Here is a 21,157-nt window from a genome sequence, read left to right on the forward strand (position 1 = left end):
GTGCATTTGGGGAATTATGTAAATCACCGTCCATGTGTCCCGAAGGATTTGGCACTGTCAAATACCGGAGCACGGGGGAGAGCAGGGGAAGTCAGTCTAGGCTGGCTGTTTCTGGGGGGAGGAAGTAGAAGGTGACCACTGAAACAGGGAAATAGTTCATCCAGCCTAGTCCTTCCGTTTTTCTGTCTTCCCAGAGCTTGTCTGAGGGTCTAGAAGTAATTGGCAGCCCCTAACCAGAGAACCTCTTTCTCCTGTGCTTATTACTCTGCACTGGATCAGAGATTTGGAGGCCCCACAGAAGGCAGCTGGGAGTTTTCTTGGCCCATGTACATAGTCAGGGACTGACACAGAGACTGGCCTTGGAGGAGAGACAGGCTGGAGTGTTGTCTTTCGGGAGGGTCCTTCTGCGTGTCATCCGTGCCCCCTGGAATTTTCCAGTGGCTTATTCAACACGGAATTGCTGCGGTGGTTTCTTGGTCATAGGCCTGGGACAGTTCGGTTGCTTTTTGGACTTTCCCCAGGTTACAAGGCCATCAACAGAAAAATTAAACCCCAGGTATACCTTAAGGAAGACGGAACACATCTGACAGGGCAAAATGTTGTTATCATGTATTTCATTGGAAAGTTATGGTTCTTTCAGATTTTTAGTGCTTCACAAATAAGTGAACAAGCACTTGGTTGCATTCTCTCCATTGCAGTAACTACCACATTCTTGAGTGCTTTTGCCTGGTAATGAATAGCGTTAAGCCTTCAAGTAGATGAACTATGTATATTCTCATACACCTTTGCAAAGCAGGATTTATTTTTATTTTTACTTATGAAAAGACATTGGCTTTAGGTATAAAATGGCCTAAAGCAGTATGCGGTGTGGGGGCGGGGGGTGGCTGGATGTGAAGCCCAATTTGCTCCATTGTGCTGATTTTATTTAATTAATTAATCCATTCATTTATTTTCCAAGCCAAACTGTATCCAGCTTTATTAAAGATACTTTTCTCCATTGTGCTGATTTTAATAATGAGATGATATTTCCGTCCCCCAAAGGTGTCTCCAGGCTTAGAGATGTTGCCTCTTCTCTCCTGGGGAGAGCCTCGACCGTTTCCCGCCAGTCTCTTTGTCAGGATACTCCAGTGGAAAAAGGAACTAGTAGTTAAACGGGACTCTTTAATCAAGGTCCAGCAGGCCTCATTTTGCATTTTAAGGTTAGCTGTTGGAAATAATAATAAGGTGACATAATGATTTTTATTAATTGAATAGCTGTTGCTGAAGCATTATATTTATTGCACTTTCCAAAAATATTTTAAGAAGGAAGACAGGAAACATTTCTCAACTATATGGCTTATTAAGAGATAACCGAGTTTGGAAAAAACCAATCAAGAATTCCATCTAGTTAGAAAGGCTTGAGGACAGTTCAGGGGAAAGTTAGCAAGAACAGTATGGATACATGGAGAGAAAGCAGAAACAGCTTCTTTTCTGGGGAAGAGAGCACACTGTTGGAGCAAGCCATAAAGAAAATGGAAGGAAGGGCGCCTGGGTGGCTCATTTGGTTAAGCGACTGCCTTTGGCTCAGGTCATGATCCTGGAGTCCAGGGATCGAGTCCCGCATGGGGCTCCCTGCTCAACAGGGAGTCTGCTTCTCCCTCTGACACCCCTACCCCTGTGCACTCGCTCGCTCTCATTCTCTTTCTCAAATAAAATCTTTTAAAAAAAAGAAAAAGAAAAAAAATGGAAGGAAAAAAATTAACCCCACTAAGGAATATGAATTCAGTGAAATCGTATTGGCTGAATATTGATAATTAAGGTAGGCACAGTTAAGGAGGAAGAAGGGTCTGGACTGCCCTCCACAGCCTCCCATCTGCCAGAGCTGCTGCCTAAGGGAATTGATTGTAGGAGGAGCGGGTGGGGGAGAGGTTCCCCAGCTGCAGAGCCTGGCAGGTAGCCACTGGTGGCCATGGGGACCTCCACCACCGCCTTGGGCCTAGCCCCACCCTGGCTGCCGAATGCCTCATGTTGTCTGGGATTTTCATTTGATGGGACTGAACCCACCTTTGGTGGAGGTGGTGAGTGGATTAAGGGGAGGGGAAGAGGTTGAATATGAATGTTTGTCAGCGAAAAGAGAAGGAAAGTCAGACAGTATAAAGAAGGAATTTCATTTTTTAAATTAATTTATCTTTTTTAAAAAAGATTTATTTATTTGACAGAGCACACAAGCAAGGGGGAGAAGCAGGCTCTCTGCTGAGCAAGGACCCTGGGATCATGACCTGAGCTCAGGCCACCCGGGTGCCCCTAAAGAAGGCATTTAATTAGAGGATAAAAAAGAATTCCAGAATTAAGAAAAAGAGAGACACCTTCGGTTCTCAAAAACTTTTTAGTGTGGGGAAGAATTGCCCACGCCCACCGCCACTGAACCAAGAGATGCTGGTCCCACCTAGCATTAGGAGAGGACACAGCTGGTATTAGAACCTAGCCCTGTGGGGTGCTTTTAGTTATTTACTTTAAAAAGTGTTTGTTGCCTTCTCAGCAAAATATATAGGAGGCCCTGTGGTGGGGGGGGGGGTGGGGGATTGTGAAGGAGGGACAGGGAAGAGAGGGAGGGTTAGTGGCAGGTGTCCAGGCAGAGGAACGAGAAGTTGTAGGGCTGATGGCTGTCTGCCCTAGGCATCAGCAAAAAAAAAAAAAAAAAAAAAAAAAAAAAAAAGTTTACATTTGAAGTGGAATTCAGGAAGGAAATGCTTTGAGATTGATTTTTTTTTTTTTGCACAAGAAAAACTAATTATTACATATCTATTGATAGTGGGCATTGATAATGGACAGTAAGCTCCTGGTCCTCATTATTCTATCTCCTGACTCCCCTGTACAAGGAGGTTCTCTAATGTATACATACAGACCTAGGATTTCAGTCCTCTGGCCCTAGGAGGGCGTGTGCATTTTCAACATTAGTGAATACGAGGTGGTCGAAATACTACATTCCTTCCAGCAACATCTGTGTCCCAGGTGATACACATCTTTGATAAACTTTGATATTACCAGGTTTTTTTTTTTTTTTTTTTTTTAATTTTGTGCATCCGACTCGTAAGGCGTATGGATTCTTGTGGTGAACTTGACGGTACAGCATACTTTCTGTTTTCAGTGATATTCTGGGGTCACGGACGTGTCCAAGTGTATTACACCACTTGCATTTTGACTCTTGTCACTTCCGTTGGCTCTCCCAGCCCAACTGTCTTGTCCTGAAATGACTTCATTGTTTCCCCACGCTTGGGTTGATTGGTCACGTTGATGAGGCACTACCCTCCAGTCTACTTACTGTTGGAGATTGTTGTTGTGTTTTTTTTTTTAGATGATGTTTCTTTTTTTTTTTAAAGATTTTATTTATTTATTTGAGAGAGAGAGAATGAGAGATAGAGAGCATGAGAGGGAAGTGGTTCAGAGGGAGAAGCAGACTCCCCACCGAGCAGGGAGCCCAATGTGGGACTCGATCCCGGGACTCCAGGATCATGACCTGAGCCGAAGGCAGTCGCTCAACCAGCTGAGCCACCCGGGCGCCCGATTGTTGTTGTTTTTTAAAGACTTTATTTGTTAGAGAGAGTGCAGAGTGAGAGAGAGAGTGCACGAGAAAGAATGAGCAGGGGAAGGGCAGAGGGAGAGGGAGAGGGAGAGGGAGAAGCAGGCTCCCCACTGAGTGGGGAGAGCTCCATCCCAGGACACCAGGATCATGACCTGAGCTAAAGGCAGATGCTAAACTGACTGAGCCACCCAGGCGCCCCCACTGTTGGAGATTGTTAGGGGAAAAAAAAAAGTGTCACTTTTCTGTTCAAATATTCCAAACCGCTCCTTGCTTATGGGATAAAATCTAAACTCTGAAACATTACCTAAAACCCTTCATTAGATCTGTCTTACCTTATCTCCTCCTGTGTGTCAGACATTCGTTTTCAGCTGTCAGGGTCATGGTCCTTTAAAACTATGGTCCTTTGGCCCATTTCCTTGTTCCATTTCACTGCCACTGAACCTCTGCCTCCCCCTTCAAGTCTCAGCATCATCGAACTCTGTGTGCCTATTCTGTGTTGTTGGTTATCACTAGAGAGCGTCCACCTTGTGCTGGGCACTTGGCCTTGATCTGGGAGAACAGCATGAACAAAGGTACGGGGTTCCGTCGACAGGCAAATACCTGTATGGTTCATCTTTGGGACTCCTGGCACTTGGCAGGCAGTCAGTAAATGTTGTTATCCTGATTTCCATATTAACCAGCGGCTCATCCAGATGAATGTGATTAAGTCCCTTTCCCTGATGTTTTATATTAGGAAGAATGTCACATTGAGTAGGTGAAGGAATGTTGTGATGTACACGGGGACCCTCCTGGCTTAGACTCCAAGATTAACATCCGGTTGTATGTTTGTGTATCACCCAGGGTCTACTCTCGCCCCCCCCCCCCCCCCATTTGTGACTTTGGAAAATTTGGAATGGTGCTCTTAGTTATCCATTAAAAAAGGATAAAAATAAATAGACTGTTGCTTCTGTTGCGGCACTTTTAGTGGTAATAAAAAAAAATAATTTCAATGACTTTGGCTTTTTTTCTGCCAAAGTAAACGTTGGCTCTTTTTCAGCTGTAGTAATGTAGCTTCTCTCAATTTGTTCGAGTTATACTAAAGCAGGGCCAAGTTGAGAAATTAGTTTCTCGGTTTTTTCCCTTCCAATTTAGAAAAAAAAAAATTAGATTTTGGATACTCTTGTTCCTATAATCTTCCCGGTTCTCTCCTCCTTTTGCATTAAAAAAGATGATGAAGATCTGGCTAAGTTGTCAGTGGAAGGAACAGCGCGGTCTGATTCTTAGGGTATCTCTAGGAGGTGGTTGTTGGTGTTAATCTTCAAATAGATTGTTGTACCCTGTATTGAAGGTAAACTAGTCTGTTTCTTCTGAACCTTAAGATGGTAGGTCAAGGGCCATCTAACCTTTTGGTTTTTAACATGTGATTTTTGCTTTTCTGCAATGCAAGTTCATTGCTAGCCTGGAAATCCAAGCAGCGTCAAGTAATGACCACTGTGTCAGCAAGCGCGAACTCAGCGCCCTTACGCATTAGCTGGTATTCGAAAGATGGATTTGGGGTATGTTAGAGAGTATTAGGGGTGTCAGGGCTTGATTTTGGGGAGCGTGGCAGGGCCGAATGTAATGTGCCTTTGGGAAGCAGCTTCTAGTCAGCCTGCCCAAAGGTGGGCTATAAGCCCCTTGAACTTGAACAGTAGGTGACTGGTTTGGCCAGGTGACCTGCAGAGAAAGCCATTTTGGGTTTGCCCCAGATGATCTTTCACTCTTCACTGTTTTTTTGGTTCACATGATGCCATTAAGGTACAACTTGGTGTCCAAAAGAAAAAGAATGTGAATACATCGTGGCATACAGAATTCAATTTGATTTTTTTTTTTTTTAAAGACTTAATTCACTTATTTGTCAGAGCATAGGCAGGGTGAGCGGCAGGCAGAGGGAGAAGCAGGCTTCCCGTCGAGCAAGGAGCCCGAATGGGACTCGATCCCAGGACCCTGGGATCATGACCTGAGCCGAAGGCAGACGCTAAACTGACTGAGCCACCCAGGCGTCCCTAGAATTCAATTCAATTTTGAATTTTGAAAAAATGTCAGGGTCAAATTCAGAAACCTTCAGAGCAGAATATGAAATCCCTCCATATTTCCCCTGTACTCCCGTTCAGTTTTCTTTCCATATATTTACATGCATATTTATGCAGACATATCTATTCTATTGTAAAGTGTTTTTTTGGTAAAGATTTTATTTATTTATTTGACAGAGGGAGACACAGTGAGAGGGGAACACAGTAGGGAGAGTGAGAGAGAGGGAGAAGCAGACTTCCCACTGAGCAGGGAGCCCGATGCAGGGCTCCATCCTGGGATCATGACCTGAGCCGAGGGTGGACGCTTAACTGAGGCACCCAAGTGCCCCCAGCCCATCCTTCCTTCCTTCTTTCCTTCCTTCCTTCCTTCTTTCCTTCCGCTTGTTTTATATGAATGAAATGGGGCCATGTTGGGTGATTTAGCCTTTTCTCACATAACTGTGTCTTGAAGATCTTTCCACGCTGCCCTTGATAAAAGTCGCGTCCCGTCCCACAAGATCTGTGTCCTGTAACTTCTCTAAGCACTTGCTCATGATTTCCTTACTAGACAAATGCTTGCTGGCATTTAGGAGCCGCTCTGCAGACATTTAGGTTGTTTCCACTGTTTTGTGTACTTAGAAACAAATTTCTTTCTGGACATCTTTCACACATGTGGGCATATTGGCTTAGGATACCATTGGAAGTACCAAGTCCACGGGTATGTGCTCAGTTTTTATAGCAGGAAGAGCTTTTTCTGTCCAAAAAGGTTTAACCAACTTGCATCCCCACCAGCAGTGTAGGAGAGTCTTTATTTCCCTCCCTTCTTGCCAACACTTGGTATTATAAAGCTGCTTCGGTTTTTGCTTGACGAATAAACAGGGCTCGTCACTGTTGTATAATTTGAATTTGTCTGTATTGCGTGGTCTTTGTTGGTCTGTTGGCCTTGCATATTTCTTTTGTTCATGACCTTTGCCCCATTTTTTTTTTTTAAAGATTTTATTTATTTATTTTACAGAGAGCTACAGCGAGAGAGGGAACGCAAGCAGGGGGAGTGGGAGAGGGAGAAGCAGGCTTCCCGCGGAGCAGGGAGCCTGATGCGGGGCCGATCCCAGGACCCCGGGATCATGACCTGAGCCGAAGGCAGAGGCTTAACCAGCTGAGCCACCCAGGCGCCCCTGCCCAGTTTTTAAAAAAGATTTTATTTATTTATTTTAGAGAGGGGTGGGGGGGGCAGAGGGAGAGGGGGAGAGAGAATCTCAAGCGGACTCCTCACTGAGCGTGGAGCCCGACTCGATCCCACAACCCTGAGACGGAATCAAGAGTTGGGCACTTCACTGACTGAGCCACCCAGGTGCCCTGACCTTTACCCATTTTTATAGTGGTTTGTCTTTTTCTTGTCAGAGCTTTTTATGTTCTGGATGTTTCTTTCCTTTTTTTTTTTAAGATGTATTTATTTGACAGAGAGAGACACAGCGAGAGAGGGAGCACAAGCAGGGGGAGTGGGAGAGGGAGAAGCAGGCTTCCCGCCGAGCAGGGAGCCCGATGCGGGGCTCGATCCCAGGACCCTGGGACCGCGACCTGAGCCGAAGGCAGACGCTTAACAACTGAGACACCCAGGCGCCCTTGTTCTGGATGTTTCTTAAACCCATTTACAAATATTTCCTCTTACAGAAAGTTTAAAATTTTTCTGTAGTCCAGTTTGGTTTTCCTTTATGGACTTTGTGTCTTGCTTAGGAATGCTTTTATGACCTCAAGAATATGAAAATATTCTCTAAGAAATTTTATTTTCTTTTATTACTTCCCACGTAGTTAAGTATCACCCTCCAATTTTTTAATCCTCTCTGCACTCCCCATCAACCACTAAAATGGTATGAAACCTCAGGTCTCTGGAATCTTCTGGTAATGATTTCTTTTGACAGCCACATGTTTACAGATACCTTAGGGTTGATCCCCATCTATGTACAAAGGCTCAAAATGTACTTTTAATTTTATTTATTTATTTGTTTGTAAAAACACTTTTATTTTTAAGTAGACTCCACGCCCAGTGCGGGACTTAAAATCATGACCCCCCAAGATCACATGATCTACCTACTGAGCTAGGTTACTAGCTAAAATGTTACTTTTTAGAGTTTTGGTACTCAGTTACTATCATGACCATCATTATCCTGTACTAAATGATGTATTAATCTTCCCATTGGATATATGTGAAAACAGCTCTGGCCTGTGCATTAGAATTTCTGGATTGGAAATCTATATATAAAAGTGTGCATAAATTCTGTTTTCTTTTAAAGATTTTATTTGCGAGAGAGTGAGCGCGCGCGAGAGAGCATGAGCAGGGGCAAGGGGCAGAGGAAAAGGGAGAAGCAGGCTCCCCGCTGAGCAGGGAGCCCAGTCCAGGAACTCCAGGATCATGACCTGAGCTGAAGGCAGATGCTTAACCAACTGAGCCACCCAGGCGCCCTATTTATGACTTCTTTGGTCCTGAAGAAGAAGGACGAAACAGATGATGAGATAAAGGGGTAGCACGCGTGGTAGCACCGTGTCACATACATGGAAGGTAGAAAACAGACAAAAGGAACACAGAAGTCGGACCTGGCCTCTGACAGAACAGCTCACCTTGCCGCCACACCTGGGTCAGTAAGTCACTTCCAGGACTGGCTCTGAACCCCGTGCCTGGTCTGTACTCAGTGCAGCTTGCCTTTGTTGTATGTATTTACCATCCACCTTTTCTTTTGAAGGGCAGAACTGCTTTAAAAACATTTTTAGAAAACTGCTTTAGGCTTGTGTTTGTTTTTTTTTTTTAACTTTTCTTTCCTGAACTCTAGTTTTTCCTGATTTTTTTTTCCTTTTTTGATACTTGCCACTTAACCATTGGCATGATGAAGGTCTCCTAATGTCTGCTTTTGTGATGTAATGAACTATAATATGGGTTATGAGTGTAACTAGGCTATGAGTGTAAAGTAGATCTATAAAAAGCCCCTGATGATGGGGCTGGGCCTCTGTGGTAAGATGTCACTGCGTTTGTGCATGAACTCTGAAATTGCTTTTCGATGCCTCAGAGACCTTTTGTTTGTTTTCTATTTCTCTACTATATTCCCTAATAAGTGAAGTTATAGGATAACTGAATTCTAGAAAAGAAGGCAGTGTCTTTTTTTTGTAACCTTCTGCTTCCATAAAATTCATATTGCACTAGAACAATTTGAAAAGCCTTTGGAATCTCTTGTAAAGGAATTTTTGCAGGCATCAACATGCATTATGTATCAGACTTCTATATTAAAACCCACTTGATGAAAGCACAGCGGATTTATGCCGCTTGACTCAGCAACCAGCAACTTCAGAGTAGAGAGCTAGGATTGTTCTTGATAGATTGGTGATGCTCCATTTGGTGATGCTCCGTTTTCTAAACGTGTTCCCTTCCTAGCACAACCCACCAGAGCCTCACCCTGGGAAGCTTTCGTGTCCCAGCTCGCTTCCCTGTACTCACCTGCCTTATCTTTGCTGCCTGTCCTGTTGTCCTTGCCCCATCTTCCAGACACCCGGGAAAGTGATCCCGTCCCAGCCTTAAAACCCTTCTGGAGTCTCCCCTTGCTCTCAGCGTGAGGGAGCCTTCTGGCCCATTCCTGGCGGGCTTCTGTTGACTCGGCATCTCCTACCCCCCCCTCCTCCCTCCCTCCCTCCCTCCTCCAGTCCCAAAAACCTTGAGCCCTTCTTGTTCTTCTTGTCTGCTCTAACATGTCCTTTTCTTGATCTGGAAGGCACTTGAACCTTTTGCAATCTGGTGAAATCCGTTGACCTCTTTCTTAAAATGTTTCCAGATGTTTAAAGTAGAACATTCAGGATTACAAAGGGAACCCATTACCTTGAAACAGAGCCATCAGAATATTAAAAAGCAAGTTTGTGATATGGCAGCATGGGCTTCTGAATCCCCTGTTAAATAACAAGCCCTAATTGCGGGGGGGGGGTGGGCATCTGATCATTGTAATTTCAGAGTGATGATAGCAAACTGTATTTCATGCTCTCTGCAACCCACTGTAATGGGATACAAGAATATTTATTTTTTTTTGGATCTCAAACTCACAGTTACTTTTAATATCTGGTTTATTGCCTACATTCATAGTTGGAGGAAATGCTAAGTTTCAGTAAGAGGTTAACCAAAATGAGGATGTAACTGTTCGCTTATCCAGGTTTCCAGACTTAAGAGCTCCATGAATCTTCTCCTTGAACCCCCTGGACACCTGTCCTTTCTTCCTGCAGCTGTGCCCTGTGCCCAGGGCTCTCTTCGTCCCAGTGTTCTCCAGCCTCAGCTTAAATGTCATTTCCTCAAAGTGGCCTTTCTAGGTCAGGAGCCTGTGATTACATGCGGTTGGCAGCACTCTCTCCTTATCTGCAGCCTTTTGAATCGTGGATATTTACCAGAAGATTTGTAGGATACCTGCTTCCCACGGGGGGGGGGTTCTGTGGCTGTGTGAGCTTTGGGGGTGCAGTGACTGTCCACCCATCAATCCCCAGGGCCTAGTGCAGTGTCACAGGCACTCGTTAGACACTGACTTCATCGATGACCTAGAGGGCGCCCTAAGGAGTGGGGGCGAACCACGTGAGAAGAGATCAGGAAGTGTGACAATCCCAGGCAGTGGCTCCAGGGCCCACGAGTGAGAGGCACGTGGGTGGGTAAGGTGAGAGATGAAGTAGAGCATAGCCAGGAATGTTCTAGGAATGCAGACGTGTTATTTCTTTGTCTCAGTCCCTTCCAGTGGGATGTAAGCCCCACACATCCGTATATGCAAATTTTTGCAGAAGCACAAATGTTTGTGTGTGTGTGTGTGGTCATATGTGTTAGACATTGGTCCCACTGCCTTGCATTGCCTGGCACCTGATAGGTGCTCAGTGTCTACTAAATGTATGACTGTAAGTTACTTGGGCTGCAGCTTGCTCATTTCCAAAAATGAGGGGGCGTCCTCGCAAGGCCCTTTCTAGATTCTCCCAAGGTTACTCTCCCCCTGCAGCTAGAGAATTTACCATAGGGCATTAAGTGGGCCCTCAGGGGTTCTCAGGGTGAATGATGCGGATTTTGCCTTGTGCAGAGGAAGGAAGGGAGGAATGGATCCTGAAGCAGCTGGTATAGAGGGGAGGAGAAGGCCCTTGGAGCCATTTGGGTGCTAATTGCCCAGGGCCTCAGGTCTCTGATCACCTTTTCTTCTAACGGAGCGGTGGAGCCTTGTACTAGTTGACAGTGTGCTGAGGCCTGGGGTACAGCTGGGGTTGCTGGTCCCAAGTCCTGGCGGGAGGAGAGAGGCCGAAGGGAGATGTCACTGGGGCAGTTCTGTTGGTGGGTTTGGTGAAACTCGGTTAACAATTCTGTCTGACGAGGTGGCACTTGTACTGGGCCTTTGGGAAGTGATTTCGTCCTGTAGCCAGGCTGAGCGTGTGGGGGAAGGATTCAGGTGAACTAGAAGAATAAGGAGCAGATCTGTGCGTAGTGTCTTTAGGAAGCAGAATCTGGAGGGCTTCTTGGGAGGGGAACAGTCTAGAAGGAGTATCTTTTAGTTTCTTTTAATGCCAATTTTTTCCTACTCTTACATATTTTATTTTTAAAGTTGTATTTATTTAAATAATCTCTACATCCAACGTGGGGCTTGGACTCACAACCCCGAGATCAAGTCACATGCTCTTCTGACTGAGCCAGCCAGGCGCCCCTCTCTCACGTACTTTATTTATTTTTAAAGATTTTTTTTTTATTTATCTGATGGTGAGAGAGGGAACACAAGCAGGGGGAGTGGGAGAGGGAGAAGCAGACTCCTGCTGAGCAGGGAGCCCCGACGCGGGGCTCGATCCCAGGACCCTGGGACCATGACCTGAGCCAAAGGCAGACCCTTAACTACTGAGCCACGCAGGCACGCCTCTCTCATGTATTTTAAAAAGACTTGACTTAATCGGGACAAGAAACTGAGTGTACTGCATTAGTTATGGGGAAAAAAACCCCAGATAAATCTATAAGCCAGTGAACCACTCATCTTCATGGGAAGAGGGAGGGAGAGGATTCTTAATTTTTTAATCATGTTAATTTTTATTTTAATCAATAAAAATCAGTAGTTTGGCCTGTAGCCACCTTAGCAAACATCTGTTGGTGTATGATTTACATACAAACACGCCGATTCCGAGTATTTACTCCCTTGAGTTTTGTAGCCCTATATCCCTTCATGTAACTCTCACCAAATGATAATACGTTTTCATCACTCTGAAAATTCCCTCACACCCTCTGTAGTTGCTCAATCTCCTTCCATCCACTGCTTTGATTTCTGTCACCAAAGGTAAGCCTTGCCTGTTCTTCACAGTTTATCCTCGCAGATTCATTCGTGGTGTTGCATTCATCATTAGCTCGTTCCTTTTTGTTGCTGAATAATTTTGCGTCATATGGACACAACACAGTTTGTGTACTTGCTGCTAGTATTTTCTTAATTTAAGATAAGACACTGTTCTAGAAAGATTTGCATGTGTAGTTGGCCAGAATGTTTGTAAAGCGCAGGGGCTTTGGGTCATTTCCCGTTTCTGGCTGTTAGTTGAGTTCGTAGCTCGTATGTTTCATTTCACACGAACCCGTCGCTCAGTTTTGTAAAGTGCTCCACTCATCTTGCACCCTTGAACGTTTCACCTGCTCCACGTCCCTGTCAACTTGAATATAGTCAATCTTAAGCGCTTTCCAGAAATGGTTAGTAGCCTTAGTATCTGGCCAGAGTGAAGCTCATGTGATGAACAGTTGGTTTTCAAAGAGGCTAAAAAAGGTTTGGAAAATTCACGTTAGATTGAGCTTGTAGAGTTACTGAGTGACATATTGGTGAAAGTGTTTGCCTTTTCTTGGGTTGGAAGTAACGCCTTTATTCATCTTCTTGAAGCTTTGACTCTCCTACTTAAAAAAACAAAAAACAAAACCACCCTCACTTTTCACACGTGGTATGTCTTTGTATTGAGTAAAGCACAGGGGCTGTTAAGGGGCACAATCTGCTGTTTTCCCCGCCAGTTCTAAGTGACTTAAGATGATCCAGTTTCTTTCTCAGCGTGCATCAGACTTCAAATAATAGTTAAGTCAAGAAGGGAGAATACCTTGGACCAAAGGAGGTTGGAGCACTGGCCCTCAAATGAAGGGACATAGCAGAGCCCATGACACCCCAAATCACAGTGAAAGTGTAGCAGTGCACTGAATAGGCAACTGGACCTCCCAGCTCAGGGGTAGGATACCGCCTTCCTGCATAATTCTCACATGCATATTTTATTATTTTTTTTATTTTTATTTTTAAAGATTTTATTTATTTATTTTTATTTGAGAGAGAGAATGAGATAGAGAGTACAAGAGGGAAGAGGGTCAGAGGGAGAAGCAGACTCCCTGCTGAGCAGGGAGCCCGATGTGGGACTTGATCCGGGGACTCCAGGATCATGACCCGAGCCGAAGGCAGTTGCTTAAACCAACTGAGCCACCCAGGCGCCCAACACATGCATATTTTAAAGCAGTGTTTTTTCCCTCAAGTAGCAACAGAGAAACCACAGAAAAAAGCAGGAAAAAAAGCGATCCCTCTCTCCAAGACCCCACACAGCCCCTGTAAACATTTTATTTTTCTTTTTACAGCCGTTTCAGCCCTCCATGCAAATCGTTTTGTAATACTGTATGCGAATTTTGTTTCCCTATTTTTTCCACTAGGTACTATCACAGGCATTGCCTTACGTTATTACATATTTTCCATAATAACGTTTTTTTTTCTACCCCACTTCATTGCCAACTCTTCCTTTTCTGAAACAACCGCTTCACTTTAGATTTTCATAATGAGTGAATCTTACTAGGTCTTCCCTCTGTTTCCCAGTCCTTTGTGATGCAGCTTCTTTTTGTATTTGTTTTTTTCCATAATAACAATTTTAATGGGCATGTATCTGTTCAGTGAATGTACAACCCGGTGTTTTTTGTTTTGTTTTGTTTTTTAAAACCATTCCACTATATTTAAAGATTTTAAATTGTTTTGAATTTTGGTGACACTACCCAAGTATGACCATCTTTTGTATATTAAGCTTTTTATTTCCTTTATGCTAGATTACCAAATAGAGAATGCCTGGGTCAGTGGAAGTAGGCATCTTAAGCCTCTTGTATTTACTGATTTACCAGAAATGTAATACCGCTGCCCCCCCCCCCCACAAAGGCTGAGTGAGTGGATCACTTTGGCACCCCAGAGCCCACTGAAATATTTAAATATTGAAACTGTGAAATCCAGAGTCACCTGAAAGTTTAAGTTGTAGTATTTTCTTAATTATTGACACTGTTCTAGAAAGATTTGCATGTGTAGTTGGCCAGAATATACGCAGGACAGTCGTTTTCCTTCAAGCTTTGAGAACTGTTTGCCTTTTGAAAGCTGTGTATCCCTAAAATAATTGAAGAAATTGACCAGCTAACGGAAGGTTTACCCAGCTAGCTCCAAGCCTGTCCAGATGCCCGGGGTGTTGAAGGGCCTCACAGAGAGGAGGTACCTTTCCCTGCTAGGGCCTGGTTGCTTATTGGTGCCCTTGAACCTGTCCCTAGTTACTTCACTAGGGGTTCCCTGAACTCTACAATGGACCAAAGTGTGATTAACCTTTGTGATTGGTGATTGTGTTTGGATTTAGGTCTCCTTGCATTTTTCTCTCCCTGCCTACTGGTCTTGAGCTGATCTGTAGAAATGGCAAACCTTGTGAGGCATTATGAATTCATGGTGGTTAAGGGCATTGGGCCACTTTCAAGGACAACCCTTTTTCCTTTTTCTTAACCTAAATTGTGATGCCTGTTGATATCTGTTCAACTTTCTACTAATAAGTTATTTTAGAATTGAATATTAAAGCACTCTCATTCTTTGAAGGGACAGATATTTTGCAAACAAAGGAATTAGTGGGCATTAGTTTTGACCGGACATGGTAAATGTTTGAGCCAAGGCTTTGTTCAGTGTTCTTTTATTTGTGCAGTAAACATGGATTGTTTCTTAGTAATTCCCAGTAAGACTGTCCCTTATCTCAAAGAGCTCACTGTTTAGACAGGTTCACAAAGTGATGATTATAATGTGTCAGTGAACTGGGTGTCATGCATAGGCTATTATGGAAGCTTCCAAGAAGGGGGTAGTCTTGGAGTGAGGTGGGTAAACCCATTTGGAGTGAGGTGGATAATCAGGGAGAGCTTCCTGGAGGAAGCCAGTTTCTTAATTAAGGGTGAGTAGAAAAAGTTAGGTAAAAGGCTGGGGCTTGAATGGTGAGAGCAGCAGGACCAAAGAACATGGCAGGCCTGAGGGAGAGGAGTGAAAGCACAAGGGCCTGGAGCAGTATGTGTGCATGGGTGTGTATATGTGTGTGCACCTTTGTATGTTAGTGTGTACATTTGCTGGAGCGGAGAGGTCAGTGCAGGGTTTGGGAGGGGGTGAGGCGAGGCTGGAGAGGTAGAACTTGTTCCTGTTGGTAATCAAGAATCAATGAATCATAAAGATTTATAAGCTGGGGGGGGTAGTGAGCTTTGGGGTGGTGATGAACTGTGGGGTGGTTACAGCCTGAACTCTGATGGGGGCTGGCTTCAGCGTTAGGGCCTCTACCTGACTGTCTCCTAAAGGAGAAGATGCAGGGGAAGGTGGTTGTCACCTGGGAGACAACTGGGAGCTGGCAACAGAGGGAGGATGTTGGAACAGAGGTTGTTTTAGGAGAGACTATAATGCACTCAGAGACCCTTTTCTTTTCAGTGGAGCAGTAATAGAATTTCTTCAAAGAGGAAACCTATCTGTAAATCGTTTTAAGGATTTAGATAACCTGAAAGCAGTATAGCAGGTAACTAGAATTTGCCCACCCTGCATGGTCTGGAAACTCCCTGGTATAGAACCATCCATTGCATTATGTGGACTGTTGGTGTGAACAGATGTGTCATTTCTATTGTTAATGAAGTTAATTTTATGTAAGTGAAGATTTCAAGAGGTGTGAAGCAGTTAGCATTTTAGGGCTATTTTAACTGGGAAAAAAATCTCTCTTTTTTTTAAGATTAAAAAAAAAAGTAATCTCTACACCCAACATGGGGCTTGAACCCCCAACCCTGAGACCACAAGTTGCATGTTCTACTCACTGAGTCAGCCAGGCATCCCTGAGCTGGTGGGGGTGGGGGAATCTCTATTAAAAAAGAAAAGAAAAGATTTATTTATTTATTTGAGAGAGATTGAGGGCAGAGAAGGGCAGAGGGAGAGAACCTCAAGCAGACTCCCCGCTGAGCGCAGAGCCCGACACAGGGCTGGATCTCATCAACCTGAGATCACGACCTGAGCCGAAACCAAGAGTCAGATGCTTAACTGAGCCACCCAGGTGCCCCTGTTGGCGGGGGGGGGGGGGGGTCTTTTTAATTGAACAGCTGTTTTACTCTGGCCCTTAAGTGGAGATTGTGGTGTAATGAAAATCCCGTTGGTATTGCTCGAAGTCATGGCTCTTTGCTATACGATGAGGTAGAGTTTAAGAAATGTCTGTTTCATGATGGAGCAGGTCTTTGTTGTTGGCTGCTTCTGGTTTTATATTTGGAAAAAACACACGCAAAAGAGGGGCCACTTCTGCCAGGCCTGTCGTTTGAGGCTAGAAGTGTCTGGAAAGGTGATTCCCCATCTCCCCCTGCTCCCCTCCTTTCTCCTTCATTTTCTGATCTTGCTTCTTTTCAGTCCAAAAACAAAGTTTCCTTTTATCTTTTGAGTAACTTCCAAAAAGAAATGCTTCTGTCAGTACCGTTTTTGTTAAGTGGCTTGGTCAGTCACATTTTTATTAGCCTGAAGTAAACGCTATTTTTTATTAGTCTTGGCATGATTCTTGGCATACGTGACTGCAGTTGGACCTTTGCAGTGCTTCGAATGGTATCTTTTTTGGGGGGTATTCATTCAAGCTTGTGGATTTTTCTTTTTTAAAGATTTTATTTATTAGAGAGAGAACACAAGCAGGGGGAGTGGGAGAGGGAGAAGCAGACTCCCTGCTGAGCAGGGAGCCCGATGCGGGGCTCGATCCCAGGACCCCGGGATCATGACCTGAGCTGAAGGCAGATGCTTAACGACCCAGGTGCCCCAAGCTGGTGGATTTTGCTAGAGAAGTCGGTGACACCGGTACCCTGTCCCATCTTTCAACTCCTGGGGACTTTTTTCCTCCACACTCCCCCCCCCCCTTTTCTCTCCTTAGTTTGTGGTATGTTGTAAAATTTACTTTTAAATGAAACGTTGTGGAAATAGTACAAAGGATTTCTGTCATTTCAACATTGTATCATGTTTGTCACTTCTCAATCGTTGGAGTGTAAGTTGCAGACGTAACCCCCCCCCTTTCTCCCCAGATACTCCCGTGTGTATTTGCTAAAACATGAGACTGTCCTCTTACAAAACTGTGGTTTAGTTTACTAGATGAGGAAGTTCATAATCGGGGGGCCCTTCGAGTCATCCGCCGTGTCCCTGTACCATGTCCCATTCATTCCTTGGGCGGTGCTCCCTGACTCTCCACCCCGGCAAAGGGGTGCTGGGCTCATCATGTACTTTCCCAGCCCCTTCTGTATCTTGACCCATCTTATGGTCTTTGATGCCGTTGCAAAAATTTTGTCTTTAATTTCATTTTCCATTTTGGTTTATGCCACAGCATTCACAGCACCTCAGGGGTGGTTTTTGTCTATATTGTGGGTTCCTGCTTACATCCTCCGAGCGGCTCCATCCTTGAAGTGTCCACTTCCATTGGGGTAGGTGTAGCGAGTCTCGGAATTCCTAAACCAAGGCATCTTCATAGGTGTTGTTTCAACTCGGTATTTTTAATGATTTCTTTTTGCCTGTCTTGTCCTGGGTTTACTACTTACGTGGTTAGGCTTTTATAAGTCACGTCCATTCCTGGACCGCATACAAGTCTTCTAGGGATATTTGCCCCTACTCACCAGGGTTGGTGAGTTCCATTCATTCTCTTCCGTGCCTCTGGACCCCTGCTGTGGGGGTCCCAACCTCTTTGATTCTTTTTGGAATCCTTTCCTACTAATGTGTCAAGAATGGGCAGGGAAGTTGGAAAAAATAAACTATTACATTATTTAGTTATATTTTCTCCCTAAGCATAACACGTTCAAATTTTTCCTTTTGAAAGGCGTGTATTTGTAGTAGAGAAAATTCAGAAAGTAGAAAAATGAAAAAGACTGGGGAGCTAGGATATTCATCTTGCTCTTATGGTAATCCCAATCTGTACATAAATAGATGTAAGACTGTTAAATCACATTTACAATGTAATGCTTGTTCTTTAAGGGACTCTCCCCAGGAACGCTGTAGCAGAAATTTATTATTATTATTACTATTATTTAAAGATTCTTATTTATTAGAGAGAGAGCATGAGTGGGGGAAGGGGGGAGGGAGAAGCAGACTCCCTGCTGGGTGTGGAGTCCCGAGCCCCCATGCTTCTCGTGCGGACACAGACATGGGGCTCAATCCCAGGACCCTGAGATCATGACCTGAGCTGAAGTCAGATGCTTAACCTACTGAGCCGCCCAGACGCCCCTGTTATTATTTTTTAAAGTAATCTCTACCCCCATCATGGGGCTCTAACTCATGACCCCAAGATCAAAGAGTTGAATGCTCTACCAACTGAGCCAGCCATGCAGGTGTCCCTTTAGCAGAAATTTAGTAACCAAGGCATTTTGGGGAGTGTATACAACTTTTTCTTCATATATGGCAACAGAAATTGATGTAATCAGAATGTAATCAAAACTACATTTGAATTGTAGCTCAAGGCATTTTGTTTTCAGTTTGTTAATTTGCTTTATTAGATAGTTTCTCAGGACTCCTCTATTTTCTCATACCTTTATTTAGATAGTAAAAATAAAGTATTTCCTGAAAAAGTGACTGCTAGTTTTTGCTAGACAGTTTGTAACGAAGTCACAGGGTTGTGAAGGGTCCTGAGTTCATTACTACGGTGAGAACTCGCCATTTCACGAGTGTCTCTAGTTACGTTTTGTTAATAACTTTGTTACGTGTGCGGTGGAAATCTCAAGGATTTGGATAATTGCCTTTTTCAGTTTCTCTGAGCTGTAGAGAATAAACCCGATGCACTCAGTGTAGTTTACTTTTTATAGTGAACATTCATTATTTCTCAGGAAAACACCCTCCCCTCAATTAAGACCTGAATCAAACCACCAACAGAATTGAATGAGACACGGTTGTGTGGTATGTCGCACGTGTGTTCTGAGAAATACATTCTGTTGTGTGGGAGCAGGGGAAGCAAGAAGGTCCAGTGGTCAGGTAATTTGGGGGTACTGGGGCTCTTTCTTAGAGAATCACAGTGCCTAAGAGAAAGAAACCTGTTTAACCTGACATTTCTCAAACTTAGTTCATCAACGAACCCCGATTTTGATGGTTTCCTGGGATCCCCTTTGGGAAAGACCAAAGTTGTGTGAAGAGCATCAGCTGTGTTGTGCTCATGCCGCCTCTGCCAACAACTAATTTGTAAAAATGCAGGCGTCAGTGGGGACACGAACATTTCCAGTTTCTCCTCAACAGCGTTCCAGGTGTGCTTGGCCCAGGGAAGAAATGGCATGGATCTCTGGGTGGGGGCCTGGGGAGAGGGTCTGCGCTGGTGGAACCCCTTCTTTGGGAACCAAAACGTCCGTTGAGTCCCGGCTTTTGGCTGTGTTCTCTTGTGCCTTAGGGCATTAAGCTCATACCATCAGCTCTCAAAGTTGGCGTTATCCCCCTGTTATTCCCGAGTGAGGAATTTAAGCTTAGGGGAGGGGGTGGGGCTGGAATACAAACGTAGGCTGGCTTGCCTTCAGAAGCCCTGGTTTCCTGCTCTGTTAGGCTTGGGAGAGGAAATAAGAGCACGTCTGCCCAGCTCTTCCAAAACCTGTGGTCTTTGTCTCTGTTCCCTTTTCTTTCCACTGCACTGTAGCTTGGGGGCCACCCAGATGGCCCCACTGCAGTTTCCAGAGCAGTCCTCAGTTGGCCGGAAGTTACCGAGGCAGACCTGCCAGTTTCCTCACTTCAAAAGGGTGGGTGTGGGTGAATGAGATAAGATACGTCGTATTGAATCATTTTTTCTGTTGGTCTGACTTGCCTGCCTTGAGGATGATCACCTGGTCTCCTCTTGGTTATCACTCTGCTGTCCCTCGGAAACCTGGACTTCGTCTGGCCAAGGGCAAGGTCTCAGGCTCTCTGTGGTGGGGGCTTGCTGCCATGTCTCCCCGCAACCCAGAGTTTCTGGTGTCTCCCATCCCTGGACTTCCAGATGAACATGGGATGTGTTTTCTCATCAGTCCAGTATTTGGAAGAACCAAATCACTGATTCCAGAGTGTGCGCGTTTAACCCTCCATTTGGGGTTGAGATGGCGTGGAACTAGGTTGCGTAGCCCGAGATCTGTTCGAAAACTTTTTAGCAGTGAAGGCTGGATGTGGTTTTCCTAATTCTTTTATTTGTTATACCTTTCCTCTCCTAAGCATTTAAAAACCGTTGCTTAGGGGCGCCTGGGTGGCTCGGTTGGTTGAGCGTCTGTCTTCACCTCAGGTCACGATCCCAGGGTCCTGAGATCGAGCCCTGCATCGGGCTCCCTGCTCCGCAGGAAGGCTGCTTCTCTTTCTCCCTCTGCCTGCTTGTACTGTCTCTCTCTGTCAAATAAATAAATAAAATCTTAAAAAAAAAAACACAAAAACAAAACCCAAACCCTCTGCTTAAAGACGAATGAATTCGTAAGGTGATCTGAAATCTATTTTAAGGACAAAATGCACAGTAATACCTGTGTAAAACTTACCCACCTTAAAGGTGTGCTGTGGGCATTGAGGCAAAGCCGGGGGCCTGGGAGCAGAAAGGTTCACTCCACTAGGATTGGACAGTTGACATTTAAGCTTCGTTCCACGGAAGCGTCTGGGCTTTGCCCATGACCCCTCTCCCTTCATCTCCAGCTCCCTGAGATACTGTGCTCATTCAGAGCTTATTCCGAGTAATAAACTGCACCCGTAATTCATGAGCTCGCAAGGCCTTCTTTAACTGCTTGCAGCCGGGAGAATAATGACAACATTTAAAATTACAGATCGCTCATTTTGGGTCCTTTCTGTTTCAAGTTATGAATGAAATTTATGAGCCAATTACTGGTTGGTGGAGTCTGTTTGCAAAGACCAAGTTAGTGCCCCATGTTGTCACTGCTGCTGTTTGTGCGCGTGCAAGAGGGGTGAAGAAAGGGAGGAGGCTATCCATAAGCCTTGTTTCCCAAAGCTTGCATTCTTAATTCGAAATCTTTTTTATTTTTAAGATTTTATTTATTTATTTGACAGAGACAGACACAGCGAGAGAGGGAACACAAGCAGGGGGAGTGGGAGAGGGAGAAGCAGGCTTCCCACGGAGCAGGGAGCCCGATGCGGGGCTCGATCCCAGGACCCTGGGACCATGACCTGAGCTGAAGGCAGATGCTTAATGACTGAGCCACCCGGGTGCCCTCAAAATCTTTTTAAAAGAAGGGTGAGGGTTATCCAGACTGTATCAGGGATACAGTTATCATTTGTCAGTCAGTAGGCAGCTCTCCGGGGAGGGAATTCGGGTAGCCGGGAAGCAGAAT

At 44.8% G+C, this 21,157-nt stretch overlaps 1 protein-coding gene across 2 annotated transcripts in view; it reads left to right on the forward strand.

Moving 5' to 3' along the window:
• JARID2 (jumonji and AT-rich interaction domain containing 2) overlaps nucleotides 1–21,157 on the forward strand; it is a 246,434-nt gene that overhangs the window by 25,643 nt on the left and 199,634 nt on the right. The window lies entirely within an intron of this gene.

Source organism: Zalophus californianus, chromosome 7 (genome assembly GCF_009762305.2).
Source record: "Zalophus californianus isolate mZalCal1 chromosome 7, mZalCal1.pri.v2, whole genome shotgun sequence".
Classification (NCBI taxonomy): domain Eukaryota; kingdom Metazoa; phylum Chordata; class Mammalia; order Carnivora; family Otariidae; genus Zalophus; species Zalophus californianus.